We start from the raw sequence: 14015 nt of genomic DNA on the forward strand, positions 1-14015 counted from the left end.
AGTATCCAAGTAAAATAAGCGGTTTCACAATGAGATTTCAGTAAACAGCGCTTGAAAGGAATACGTTTGAGGGGAGTAATTATTAGGATAATTGACATTTCCTTAGTGTAAGGGGCACAAAAGCAAACTATCTGAATACCAAGGGTTTGGTTAATGATAAGGTTCTTTGTGACTTCAGTGGCAATGGGTTGTCTACAGAAAGTGAAACTAGGTCGAACTCTTAAAGGAACAAAAGCTATGGTACCAAACACAGAAAAGCCAGGTACAAAATGAGGTGATTGGAAATGATTTAAGATTAACAATTATCTATGAGTGTATTAGAAAGTAGAGAAAAATCAAACTAATGAATTGCAGCCAAGCATTAGGAGAAGCCTTTATAGAGGCAGTGCCAGGAAGGGATAAAGCGTCATAACTTGTCTTTGCTTTACCTTTAACTTAAAAGGTCAGCTGCAATCAGATGGGTATCACAATTAATATCCTCTGCTGAAGTTTAAGACTATGGATTAGGGAAAGAACAGGCTTGAGTAAATTAGATGTCTGCAAATCACTTGGGATTGATCTAAGGGTTAAGTGAATTGGCTGAAATAATTTTGGAAGTACTAGAAGTTATCTTTGAAAACATGGAGTTGTGGAGGCCTCGGAAAGCACCAGTAACGTACCTATTTTAACATACCTATTTTTCAACTGTGATAAAAGGAGAAAAATGGTAATTTTATCTCATGACTTGATACTGAAATCCTGAAAAAAAGCACCAAAGTAAATATTAAAGCAAATGCTTGTTAACATCAAGAAGATAAGGGGATGAATAAAGCCGGTGTGAATGTCAAACAAAATCTATTACTCTTCCTGTGACATTTACAGGCCTTGAGACGCAAGGATAAACTTGCGTTGTCATGTATCTTGACTTTAATAAGGCTTTTGGCATTGGTTTACATTGCTGTCTTATAAGCAAGCTTAAGAGGAATTGTCTAAAAGAAATAATTGTGAGGTGGCTACAGAGTTTGGAAAGCTACATTCCAGTTTTAGGTTTCAGTGTTCTGTGTTAGGCTGGAAGGATGAATTGAGTACAGTGATCTATTGTGGGTCCAGTATTGTTCACCTCTTTCATTAAATTACAGATGTTGAAATTAGTATTCTTATTAAATTTAGAAATGTAGCCAAGCTGGGAGAAGCTGTGCACATATTAAAACAGTAATAAAATTCCGGATGGCCTCAAGACATTAAGTAAATGGTCTGAAAACAAAGGATGAAGTCCAGTCAGGGCAGATGTAAAGTTCTAAGCTGGGTAAGAATAACTAACTGCACAAAAATAGATGAATTATAATTGGACAGTCATAAATTCTAACTGATAGCCATAGAAAAAGATCGGGGATTACACTGAATTATGAATTGGCTATCAGTCAACAATGTTGTTCTGTTGCAGAGGAAGCAAATGTTACGTTGGCACATGAAACTAGGAGTAATCTTTAGTAAACACCAGTAAGGCTTTGGCTGGAATGAATTGTCCAGATTTGATTACCAGCCTTCTAGAATACACTGAATCAATTGGAAGGGACCCAGAGAAAAGTAACCAATGATGAGTGTTGTAGAAAACATACCTGAGGAAGAAAGACTGAAGGAGAGGAGATGGCTATGGGGAGTGAGAAATAATCCTATTTTCAATAGCAAAGCAGTGGAATTGTGCACAGTGTATCCACTGGGGTAGAACAAGGAGCCACATTACTGCAAAGATGAATTTTTGCCTTAATAATGACAAGAATAGTTAAGCATTGTGAGAGGTATTTTGAAGTCTATAGAGTCTGTGTTTGAAGGTCTTCTGAAATATGTTAGACAAATGTCTTGTGAATAATGACACAGGTGATCTAGCTACAGGGAAGAGAAATGGAAACAGCAACCTTCTCAGAACTGCCATTCGAGCACTGTGATTCTGTAGTTGCGTGGTGATTAATGGAAGCCAGTTCATTTCACTGAAAGAACACAGAAGAAATGCTGAACAAGGTCTTCCTTAAAATAGATTTCCAGTAAAAGCAAGGAAGGGGGAAAAAGGATGAGCAGGTATCTTTGACAGACATATTGGCACCATCTGCAAAAAATACGGTTTCTTGTTTAATGGGAATAATGTGCATAAGCTTCTAGACAGCTACTAACCATAGTCATCACAGGCTTGCAAACTTCCATTAATGTTAACAGGGACTGGCAAAAGTCTGTTCTACTCAACTACATCTTCCTATCTCACTTACTTTCTAGTACAGGAGGACATCCTGTAGATGATTCTGGGATGGGGTATTAATGGTTTCTTCTGACCAAGCAAGACCATGCTCTAACCCTAATGATTCAGATTTGGGTGAAAATCAGTTAGGTATTTCCGTTCAATCTATTACATAAAACATGACAATGCATGTATAGTTAGGATTTAAATCTCCTTCTGCTATAGGCCTATACGCGCAGGTCACCAGGACATTAATTGAATCACAGCTATTTTCCTTCCTATTCTTATTGCTTGAGATTAAACATATTTGCATAAAATACTAATAACTTGATGAAAGCTGGCTACTTGCACTCTAGCTTTGCAATCCCTAGTCATTTCGAAAGTTACCTGAAGCATAAAAATGATACCTCAGCATTACACATCAAGATGAATAACTAAAAAGAAAGGCATGTCTTTGTGTGTTGTTCAGCACTAAAAAGTTCCCTAAAAATAGTGGTAAAAACAACTATCACGTTGGTTGGCATTGTTTAGTCATTCAATCACAATCTGTCTTTTCTCTTTGTGTCCTCTGCTTGCAAGGTATCAATGGATTTTGTGATTAATGTGTATCTTCATGCTGTCAGTTATTGGCTAACAGCTTTCTCTAAAGGTCTTGTTATTCAGTGTTTCGACTTTCCATACGTTGTCTTCAAAGCATAAGGTCAGGAAAGCTGTATCTGAAAGTGAGAATTTGTCTTGCACTGTCCTTCATGAAACCTCTGTTGGAGGATTTGATCTATTTTATCTAAGGCATGTTGTCTAGCATCATTGTTATATATGTGCATCCTTGCAGTGCCTCTGTAGCCATATGAGAGGGAGGCATCCAGATGAATTGCCTCCCCAAAATGAGGAACTATTGTGTTCACTTTAACCAAAAAACAGAATCAAATCTATGAGAACTTACTGTTCCTTGGAAAGCTTCAGGATATAAACGGAGCAATTAATTCACTTAGTTTCTTACCTACCATCTAATTCTTAGCAACAGATAAACAGAACTCCGTAAGAAATGAACATACAGATAAGCAATCCTAGGGATCATTGCACATTGCAGCAATCTTTAGTGCAATGTAAGGAACCTTTACTGTAATTATTTTAATGTGATATTTCAGTATCTTCATGCAGTTTCGAATTTAAAAGCGTATATCAGCAAATGCATGCAGCTGGTCTGTAAGTGCAGAAGTGTATTTGCTGCAAAGACTACAACATGTCAGCCTGTTTGTGTTCAGTGAGGACCTTTGCAATGGTCTTTCATATTTAAAACCAAGAAAGGAGGATTTGCTGACTTTGGCTCTAGATTGCCCGTAAAACTGAGAAAGGGAAGAAGTCCTGTTGTGCGTAGTGGTAAAATACAGGGCAAAAAATGCTAACTTCTCTCTCATTAGACCATAAAGCTACATAAGAGAGTTGTGTTAGATGTAAAAAATAAATAAAAATCTAGCCATGATTTGTTAATTCCATCATGAACTTCATTGCCAGTTGTTTTTATGGTTATAGTGAATTCTCTCCAACCCACAAGACCAGTTCATCCTCAAAATGCCAATATTAGTAATATTAGTAATATTAGTAGAACTGTAAAATGTTCATCGTCCTGTGCCAATGCATTTCTTTCCCTCCTTTCCTTCTCCTCCATTTTTTTCTCCATTTTGCCTGAAATACAATTGGCACAATAATCACGTGGTGATTGTCTGCAGTGTGTTCCTCTGGAGGCATTGTAGTTTTGTCTAGTTCTTCCATTTGCTGTGTTCTCAGTGTAAGCTGTATTTAATTGTTCTCAGTCTTATTTGCCTAACTGCTCCTGGCTTCCTCATTATTCTGTTAGCAAAATGTGACTTGATATTTCAGCAAGCATTTTTCATTTTCTTTACATATCTCCTTCTGAGCTACTTTTTCATTGAGTGGCACTGTGAGTGTATTTTCCTACACAGGACTGTGCCAGTACCATTTTTCCAATGCCCATAAATAAATTAAGTATACAGTGGCTTGAAAGAGGAATTGCTATCAGCTGGTGTTCTACTACCTACACAAAACATTTTATCTTCTTTCAGTTTCTATTACTGTCCTCTCCCTTGATTTTGTATGGGAAATTTCATTCCCTGTCAGCATCGTGTGGCACGTTTGTGTGTAGCATACTTGATGTATGGAACCATTGCAAACACCAAGCGTGGGTAGCTTGGCTTTTAAAATTGCATTGAAGATGAACTTTCTGACGGATGCAGCTGTTTATATGAATCGAAAATAGGTCTGCTTGTATCAGTCACATCTGCCTGGTTACCTGAAAGCCAGTTGCCTAGTCTGCGGTAACTGTCCAATGAGTCTTTAGTACACATTGAAAGGAGTTTTTAAGATTAGACAGCGTATAGGAAGCTTTGGGGTTAGCTAAGAGTATTAAAGTTTCATTCTGTTGTTTGCAACAAGAAAATGGCCGTACTTTGTCTATTTATTTGCATCATCTTTGTGAACAGCGCAGAATATTTGAGGATTTCGTAGCTAAGGATCTGGCAAATACATAGTGGGGAAAAAAACAGTGATTTGGGGTGAAGGCCAAGGGAGATGAAAATTTGAGATACTGTCACTTTATCTTCGCTTGAGCTGGGGAAGAGAGCTGAGCGAAGGGGAGATGAAGTATGCAACAGGTGATGCTTAGCGCTTTGAAACAGAATCAGATAGTTTAATAATGGATTTTGTGTGTGACAGCCCTTTGGCATCGCTGATTTTCACCTGCCCATTAGTATGCTCTCTGTTTTGTCAATCTAGCAAGAAGGGAAGTGTCTTTTGCTTGCTCTTCTGAAAGAACTGGATTTTTGTGATCTCTCTGCAGCTTTTAAATTAAAAATTATTATTTTGAATTCAAATAAGGAAGCGGCACTCTCCAGACTTCAAGATATGAGGTTCACCTCTAGTTAGCATTCAGTGAAGGAAGGGATGGCATTTCAGTAGATTGCTGAAGCAATGCAGCACAAGGTGGAGACTTTGCATTCTGCAGGGAGGAGAGGCCAAGAAGGGAACATTCAAATGTGTGTCTGGAACAAAAGTATTTCTTTTAAGAACTATTTTAACTTTTTGGAGGGAATGTGGACATTAAACTCTGTTTTGTTATCTCCCTCCATGTGTTTCTCCATTACGTTGGTACAATATGATGTTTCCAAAGGAAATGATTAAAGTCTGAATTATTTTCCAGCATGTTTTTTTAAGGCATGAAATAATTATGGAATAATTATAAAAGGTTATTCTTACAGGTAGGCAATTTCCTCAACAATAAGAACTTCTAGTCTGAGAAATTAATTTTCAGTATGCTACCTAAATAAAAGGTTCATTAAAATCTTCATATGGTTTGTAGTGGGGAGCTAATAACAACATTTTGTTTTCTATTTCAATTATGGTAGCTGTGAATTAACTAGCATTTTAATAAAAAATAATAGTAGCATTTGTTTCCCATAGAGTGCTGTGAATTTACGTGACATGTCTGAAACATATAAAGAGCCTAGGGTGTGGATGTGTGGTGAATGGATTTTGTTTTAATGGACTATAATGTAATTGCCCTGTCCAGGCAATTAAATTTGGGCATTAAATCTGAATTCATTAATTCCTTTGCATCCTTTTTTTTTTTCCTCCATCACAAGTAGAGGAGGAAGTACTAAGAATTCCTTTAAGCTCACAGAGTTGGAAGAAGCGTATGACGAATAGATTTAAAACGGATCACTAAGAGGTGGAACACAAAAGCAGAATTACATCAGTGTCAAATTCTGCCCTCAGTTACACGCAGGCTCCTTAGTGATATTACAGTGATTTGAATCCAGCTTAGGCTTGCATTACTTGGATGGAAAACGCACACTCATTGTGCATTTCTCTTTTTCAGTATCTTTTTCTGTCATTCTGATACAAATGGCCAGTAGTTATTTTCACATGAATTTTACTATTCATACATTTATCATAAATATTGCAAGTAATTGAGCCAATATGGAGCAAAATAATTTCTCCTTTTTGAGGCTTGCTTGTGTTGACCTACGGATTTTACTTATTCCTGGCAAGGGAAGAGCAAAACTGTAAAAAAAATGTTGATAACCTTGACATAAATGTCTAAAATGTTGTAAGGACTGGAAAGTCAGCTACTCCTCTCTTTTCCCTTAGCGCGAATAATCACAACCATACATCAGATCTTCTTGTCAGTTCTGCTGAATGCTCATTTCTTAGTAGTGATTGGTAACGTGGTAACCTTGTCGTCTCTTGCATGTGTGTGGAAAAACAGATTTGGAATAAATAGGTAATAAGGTGGAGTCTCAGGTGTTTGGCTTTATTATTAAAAAGCTTACAGGCTGTAAAGATATAGTTTTTAAAGAGGTTTCAAAGTGAATGAAGCACATGAAGCAAACTGTTATGCACATGTCCCATTTTTGGAGTTTTGCTATTCAGTGCTTTTTCTATGGGATATCTTCATAGCAGAGATTGAGAAATGTCAGTAAATAGCAATTAAAAAGCAAAGACTTGACCAGATCTGACAGAAAGGTCTTCTACAGCAAATATGTCTTAAGGAATGTGGAGATCCAGAAGTGGCTGTGATCTCAGCATGATTCCAAACTTTGAGAGTCTTAGTCCTGTCCTGTTCTTCTAAATTCGAATACATTTATGTACTGTGCCTTTCTACTGAAGCAATTTCACACCTCATCTACTAGAGATGAAAATGGCACGGAACAAACTATAAATCCAGCCAAATGTTAGTTCAGTAGATACATCATCCCATCAGAACTTTTTCACATAAATAATTAGTTCATCACTTTCTCAATCCACTAAGCTTGGAGAGCTTTGGAAGTGTCATCAGAAGGCATTATTTCAAGAGACTTTCAAGGAGTTTGTTAATCCTCTTCCCTCTGGAGCATCCACTGTGTTTACATCATTCTTAACAAATGCTTGTTCATAAAGATCTCCCGTGCAGCACACTCCACATCCTGCTCAGCAGTTTATTCTGGAATTCTCCTATTTTTACCATGAGAAATTCATAATTTTAACTTCTGTTTTTGCAGTTTGCATATTTCATAGAATCACAGAATCTCTCAGGTTGGAAAAGACCTTAAAGATCATCGAGTTCAGCCACAGCTTAACCATACTACCCTAACAACCCTCTGCTAAATCATGTCCCTGAGCACCACATATAATGGTTTTCAGACACATCCAGAGATGGTGACTCAACCACCTCCCTGGGGAGCCCATTCCCATGCTTAACAACCTCTTCTGTAAATAAGTTTTTCCTGATATCCAACCTAAACTTACCCTGGAGCAATTTGAAGCCATTTCCCCTTGTCCTGTCAACTGCCACCAGTGAGAAGAGACCAACCCTACTCTCACTGTTAGCACCTTTCAGATATTGGAAGAGAGCAATAAGGTCTCCCCTCAACCTCCTTTTCCCCACACTAAACAGCCCCAGTTTGAATTGAAACTTTTAGCTTTGGCACAACAAACAGTTGTGTGCCTAATAGTTGTGTGTATTTAGCAGCCTTTTCCTTGTATGAAGGCTTGTGGTTAGATTCTCCTTCAGTGCTATGGGAATTCCCTCAAATATTATTGGCTAGTCTTGCTAGCCTCTCTCAGGCTGATCAGATGGTGTTTCTGTAGTGGGACAGGGACCAATCTATCTGTACACTAACACTGAGTGGTTCGGATTTTTGCCGGGATAGTATCCTCCATAAATAACACAACTCAGTGTTTGCATTCCTGGTATTCTTCACCAGAATCTTTGAGGCAAGCAGCATGTACACATCATTTGAAATAATTTCACCCTCATTGCTTTCATCTGGTTAAATAATCCTTTAATCCATGCTCAGAACCAGCAGATCATTCCTTCTTTAATGCTTTTACTTGTGGATGCCTATACTATATTATGGTAGTGCAGATAAGGTATGACTGATCAGTTTATCAAATAACTGTTGTTACGGGACCATTAATTCTGGGTACATAGAGTATTAGAAGTGCAGATTTTTGCACCTAGGGCCAGGGATATTTTTTTTATAATATAGATTTAGAAGATATTTATGCAAGCAGAAAATTGAATCAGCATTACCATCAGTGCATTAAATTATTACATTTTATTAGAGAATTCCTTTAGAATATAACAGCAGAGAGAGACAGATGAAAGATGCATGGGGATTACCAGGGAGGGTTTAACGTCTTTAAATTGCAGAGGTCGATCCAAAAGTGATGCCTCCTGCTCATTTCCATACAAACTGCAATCAGCACAAAGAGAACAGTTTTACAACAGGCACTACCATTAGCTATGCTGTTTCGACAGCAATGAACAAGAGCCTGCATGCCATGCTCATAGATGGGGAAAAAAAAAAAAAGGTTTGCAGAAACTGTAGTCCACCATCTGTCTAAGGTTCTGCCACCTTAACTTCCCCAAGTAGTAGATCAGGGTTCAAGAGAATCGCTGTTCAGTATTCAGTTTTCCACTCTGAGATAATTATGAGCTAACAGAAAGGAGGGAGCAGACTGAACAGTGGGTAAGAAAGGAGCAAGAATTCCTCCAGGTTGTTGTGAAACAGTCACTGATGAATCCATTGCTATTTAACAGCTTAATTTTCTCCTCTGCCACATACCAATCCTATCCTTTACTGATCAGCATAAACCAAATCTCACTGGGGATGAAAACTTCCTCTTTGCCTCATATTCATGTAGTGGCTTCATTATTAATCTGTGCTGATTGTCCTTCAGCTCTTTGGCTTCGTGTCTTTGGATTCTTCCTTATGGCAAAGTGAACTTTTATAAAACTTTCAAGTCTGATGATGTAAATTCTATCCAGTGTTTCCTTCAAATTAAAATCTATTGCATTTTTTATGCCCTTCAGCTACTAATTTCTGTGACTTGATGAGAAAAAAAAAATGACATTTTTTTGACACTTTATGTGTAATCCTGTGGGACCTGAAGTCCACAGGCCCAACATTTTGTAATGGTGAATCACTGTATCAACATAGACCATAAGAATTTATCATAGCAGAGGCAGAATTTCAACAGAGATACTTTCTTTGTCTTAAAGTCTATGATGATGAATTGAAACCAGGCTGTTAACATCCTTTTTTTTTTTTCTAGTATCTGCAACAGGAATGATAGATTAGCATGTATATTTTGTCATTGATGCTGAACAAATGATCCTAGAAGTACCTAGAGGATCATAGAAGTTCCTGTCTCCTTGGTGGTGCCACTATGTCTATGGGCGTAAGACAGAGATATGGGAATATTCTACTGGATAACAGCCTGATGCTGCTGGAGTTTCCAGTAGCTCTTCCCATTGCTCTCACCACATAACCTGGGTTTAATTGCTATTACCCTCCTAAAAGCCTATTGCTTAGGAAAGTCAAATGATTTAAACTGTCAATACAACAGTCTCTCTACATGTTCTTCATCATTGGTTTTGTCTGTATTTGTTTTTGCCTTCCATTTGTTTGTAACATTTCATAGAACACCATAGAATGGCCTGGGTTGAAAAGGAACTTAAAGATCATTTAGTTTTAGCTCCCCTGCTATGGGCAGGCTTGCCAACCACTAGAGCAGACTGCCTTGAGCCAAACCTAGCCTTGCCTATTTCTCATTATTTAAGCTTCTTTTTCCTTTATTATTCTTTTTTATTTTTTTATTTTTTAACTAATCCTAGTTTCTTTGTTAGACTATTTTGACTTTCTTCTGTACAATCTTTATGTCACTGAAATCCATTAAGTTGAGCAACTATTGAAACATGTGGTGAACAGTAGTTATTTTGAGTGAACCAATTCAGAGATGAAAAGGCCCTATCGGATCTCAGAATAACACTTCCTTAAGCACATTGATTTTGTTGAATGAGGTTTAGGTTTTGGCTTCCTTTATTCAAAATTTTTATTGCCTGTTCTGCTGCCTTCTTTCCTGGCTTCTGTAAAATTTACTGTTCTCTTTGCCTTTTGTGCCTTGTCGTTCATTCTATTACTTTGCTCTCTCTGTGCTAACTATTATAACTTTTCTTCTTGCTTCAGTTTGAGTCCTTCTCATGCATGTGGAAGTGCTGATATGTTCCACATCAGCAGCGCTGATTTCTCCCATTTATGTTTTGTCAGTATTTTTCTGTGGGAGTAGGTGTATGATATAACAGACCTGGTTAGATCCCATGTTCTGAGAACAGCAGTTGTTGTTTACTGTTTAAGGTCATCAGAGGAAGAGTTAAGGCTATGGAACAGAAAGATGCTTCTGCAACTTTAAGGCAGCTGGGAGTCATGAACAAAAGGCACAGAAGAAATAACACATTTGTATATGGAGTCAGTATATAGTAATACCAGGAGTACTAAGGTTTGATTTTGTTCCTTTGTTTTTTAAAGGGGGAGCTAAAAAGTTGACATTTTCTTTTATAAGCCAGGACTGGTTATTCCAGGGCCAAAAATAAGGTTGATTCTGCGAGATTTAAGCAAACAAAGTGAGCTTGTTCAAATGTGATCTCTCACAGTTACGCTCAACTAGGTAACTAGAAAAGCAATTAAGCACAAACCGTCAATGAGGAGACCTGCCAGAATGAAAATGGAACTGAAGATTACTGTTGCTTACCTTGAGCCTCTCTGAACTGAAATTACTTTTTTGTTGTCTCTGTATTCAAACACAAAGACAAGAGCAGTTTAATCTCTTTGTAATGTCTTCTCTCAGCATCCTGATGGGAATGATCATTTTTCCAGACTGCCTTATTTACTCATAGAGAAACAGAAAAGTGGTCATTTTCATGTTATTTTAATACGTTCATTTGGTTGCAAAATACATCATATACAGCTTCTCTCAAAGTTTTGTTTTCTCTCTTATTCACCATAATTTGTCTCTCCAAACCTTGTCTGAAATGAGGAATGCCTATCTTTATTAGGTTGTCACTAGATTTGTGGACTGTTTTCTGTTGATGGATATGGTGCCATTGCCATTGTAATTAATTCCTCCTATAAGGATCTGTTATTGTTTTTACTTTATTATGCCCACACAGTGGAACAGTAACTAATTTCAAGAAAAACAGTTAATTAGAAAAGTTACTGCACAAAAAGCCATGATTGTTTCTATAGCTGGAGTCAGTTATATAAAAAAATTATTCCTAATGCAACTCTCATACATTGACTGCTTGTAAAGACCCTTAAAAATCCCTCATGCATTTCTCAGAGCCTCTTTCTCACTTTTAATGTTAAAATTTATGTAAAGATTGCTGGGAAAGCAAAGCTGAGGATGTGTCAAGTTCACATATAAGCGGGATAGAATTTTACTCATCAAGGACAACCAGCACAGTCCTTGTTGTTCTGTTATTGTGAGAATTTGGAACCCAGTATCTTAATAATTTAGGCAATTCATTACATCTTCCCAATTATTAAAACTTCTAGCATGTGAAATTAGCAACTGACCAGAAATAAAGACTTTACCTTCGCTCCCTGCTTTTCATATTCTTTCTCAGTGAGCAAAGGGACAGTGTTTCCCATTCCCTCCCCTAAGCAGTGTGACTCAGTAGCAGAGTCTGTAATCTTCCAGAATGAGCAAGGAATGCTTTCTCCCCCGGCTCTTTCCTATCTGCTGGACTTATCCCCAGCAGAGGTCTCAAGAGGTTGTATCTGAAGAGGCCATATCACTCAGATTGCTTGTCCAGGCTAATTATAAACTTCTGAAGAAGTCTGATTCCTCCTAAAGCTTCCCCCAATACTCCCTCAAAATCCCTGTGCTGACATTTAAGTCTGTTGTTCCTTGTTCTGTCCTGGAGATGTGGAGAAAAATCTTCAAGGATAACTTTTTTCATAATGACAAGCATTTGCTCATCTCAAGACATATCATGATTCCCTGGTGATTCTTTTCTTTCTCAGCCGGTGTTTCCTTTCTTCATTTCCTTACAAGTCATATTCCAATTTTTATCAATTTTACTATTCCCTCCTGAACTCTAATCCTCATCTTATCCTCTTCTGTATTTCTTGTTTATACTTTTCCCCAGATAGGACCATATTCCAACTGAAGACATCAACGGTGTTTAATAGAGCAGAATAATCATCTCCCGTGTTTTAGTTAAGACCTTCCTTCTCTCTCCAGTAAAAACAGTTTACTTTTCTTTTGCAACTGCTTGACAGTTTTGATTCCTATTCAGTCTGTGGTCCATTGCCTCTCTGGGATCTTTCCCACCTAGTCAGTCCCTTTTTTGTTCTTATATCTTTGATTTTTCCCTTCTAATGGTACCACTTTCTATTTGTATGTACTGAATGTTGCCTTATTCATTCCTCCCATTTCCCAAGATCATTTTTCACTGTAATCTCCAGAGCACGACAGCTCTTTTCCTCATTTCCATGGTTTATAAGCCTGCTCCCTGTTCCCTTATCCAAACAGCTGATCTATCTCTTCATCTCAGAATACCTCCTCATTTAACTGAATCATGCCAATTAGCAAAAAGTTCCTGCTGTGAGGATAGACTAGCTTTAAAAAAACAACAACAACAAACAAACATGTCAGATCTTAGTGTTCATTTCAGGGTATTTTATACTGCCTGGGAGGTTTCTGATTGTTGGTGATACATGATGTTGGGGGTACACTGGGGACAGGTTCTTTGTTTAGCTGTTAGCAGTTACTCGGGTATTGTCTTTGAGGACTGAACCTCCAGAGGCTTTAAGCCTGCCCAGCAGTCTGTAGGAAATGAGCAGATGTAAGAGCTTCACAGATCCACAGGAACACGATGCTGATGCAGGGTAATGTTTGTTGTGCTTGGCAGGATAATTACCCAACTGGTCAGAGCCCAGGAGCCTGGCTCTCGCTGCTGAGACTGAGCTTCTTTCCTGCTGAACCTAAACCAAACCATTAGTAGCAAAGTACCAATCAGCAAAGTGACAAGAAATCAAGGGGTGCCTTTTGCTTTGTCTTCTGGCTTTGTTTGTTTGCTTCATTATGTTTTTGTTTGGTATTGGAAAATATTTTGTTTTATTTTCTTTTTTCCTAGTCAGAAACTGAGCTGCTGAAAACTTAACAAGGCAAAGCTTATTTTGTGCAAGTAAAATGGAATATCTGAGGCTTGTAGTTGCAACAGGAGCAGAACAAGAAGTATGAGTCACGTGTCACAGTAGATGAAAGAAATTTGGAATGGTCTTTATTTCTGCAATCCTCCTGTGTGTCTGTGCTGACTGAAGGAGAGCTGCTGTGGCTGGAGCTACAGGCACAGCACACGGCATGTGATGATTGGACTTAGAACCAGCCTGATTTCACTCTGGTAGGCAGCTGCACCACTGACTCCTGCAGTTTCTGTACCAGGATTTTCCTTATGGCCCATTCTTCCAGCTTTAGAGCTTGTCCATGTCAGCAGACTTCCAAATTGGGGCAGTACAGTAAATGAAATCAAATGTAAATATGTTGAAGTGAATTGTGCTTATTGAAATACAGAAACACCATCAAATATCGCTTTTACTTTTGCTAGTTCAGTGCATGAGGATAATCTTCAGTGTCCCTCACATAGGCACATGGTCTTCATGTGTCAGTTACTTAAACTACACTTTGATACCCATGCAGTGTCACTTTAGCACTAAACAATAGCAAGACGTAGATGGCACGTGTGCTTGACAGTTTAATTTGGTCAACAGCTTAATTTGGTCTGCAATGTAATGACATTTTATAATATGTGCTGGCATTTCTGCTAGTCTGCCAGCCATCAGTTTTGCCTCTGTGTGGTAAATAAAAGCCTACAAGCCCAGGAAGAAATTAGCATGAAACATATCCATCAATCTCCTTAAGGAAGCATTATGTAGTAGAATTTTATTAACTCTGCAGTATA

At 37.9% G+C, this 14015-nt stretch overlaps 1 protein-coding gene across 2 annotated transcripts in view; it reads left to right on the top strand.

The window, feature by feature from the left end:
• Positions 1-14015, top strand: part of SPOCK1 (SPARC (osteonectin), cwcv and kazal like domains proteoglycan 1) — a 255659-nt gene that overhangs the window by 87202 nt on the left and 154442 nt on the right. The gene's annotated exons all lie outside the window — the stretch shown is intronic.

The sequence above is a fragment of the Coturnix japonica genome, chromosome 13 (assembly GCF_001577835.2).
Source record: "Coturnix japonica isolate 7356 chromosome 13, Coturnix japonica 2.1, whole genome shotgun sequence".
Classification (NCBI taxonomy): Eukaryota; Metazoa; Chordata; class Aves; order Galliformes; family Phasianidae; genus Coturnix; species Coturnix japonica.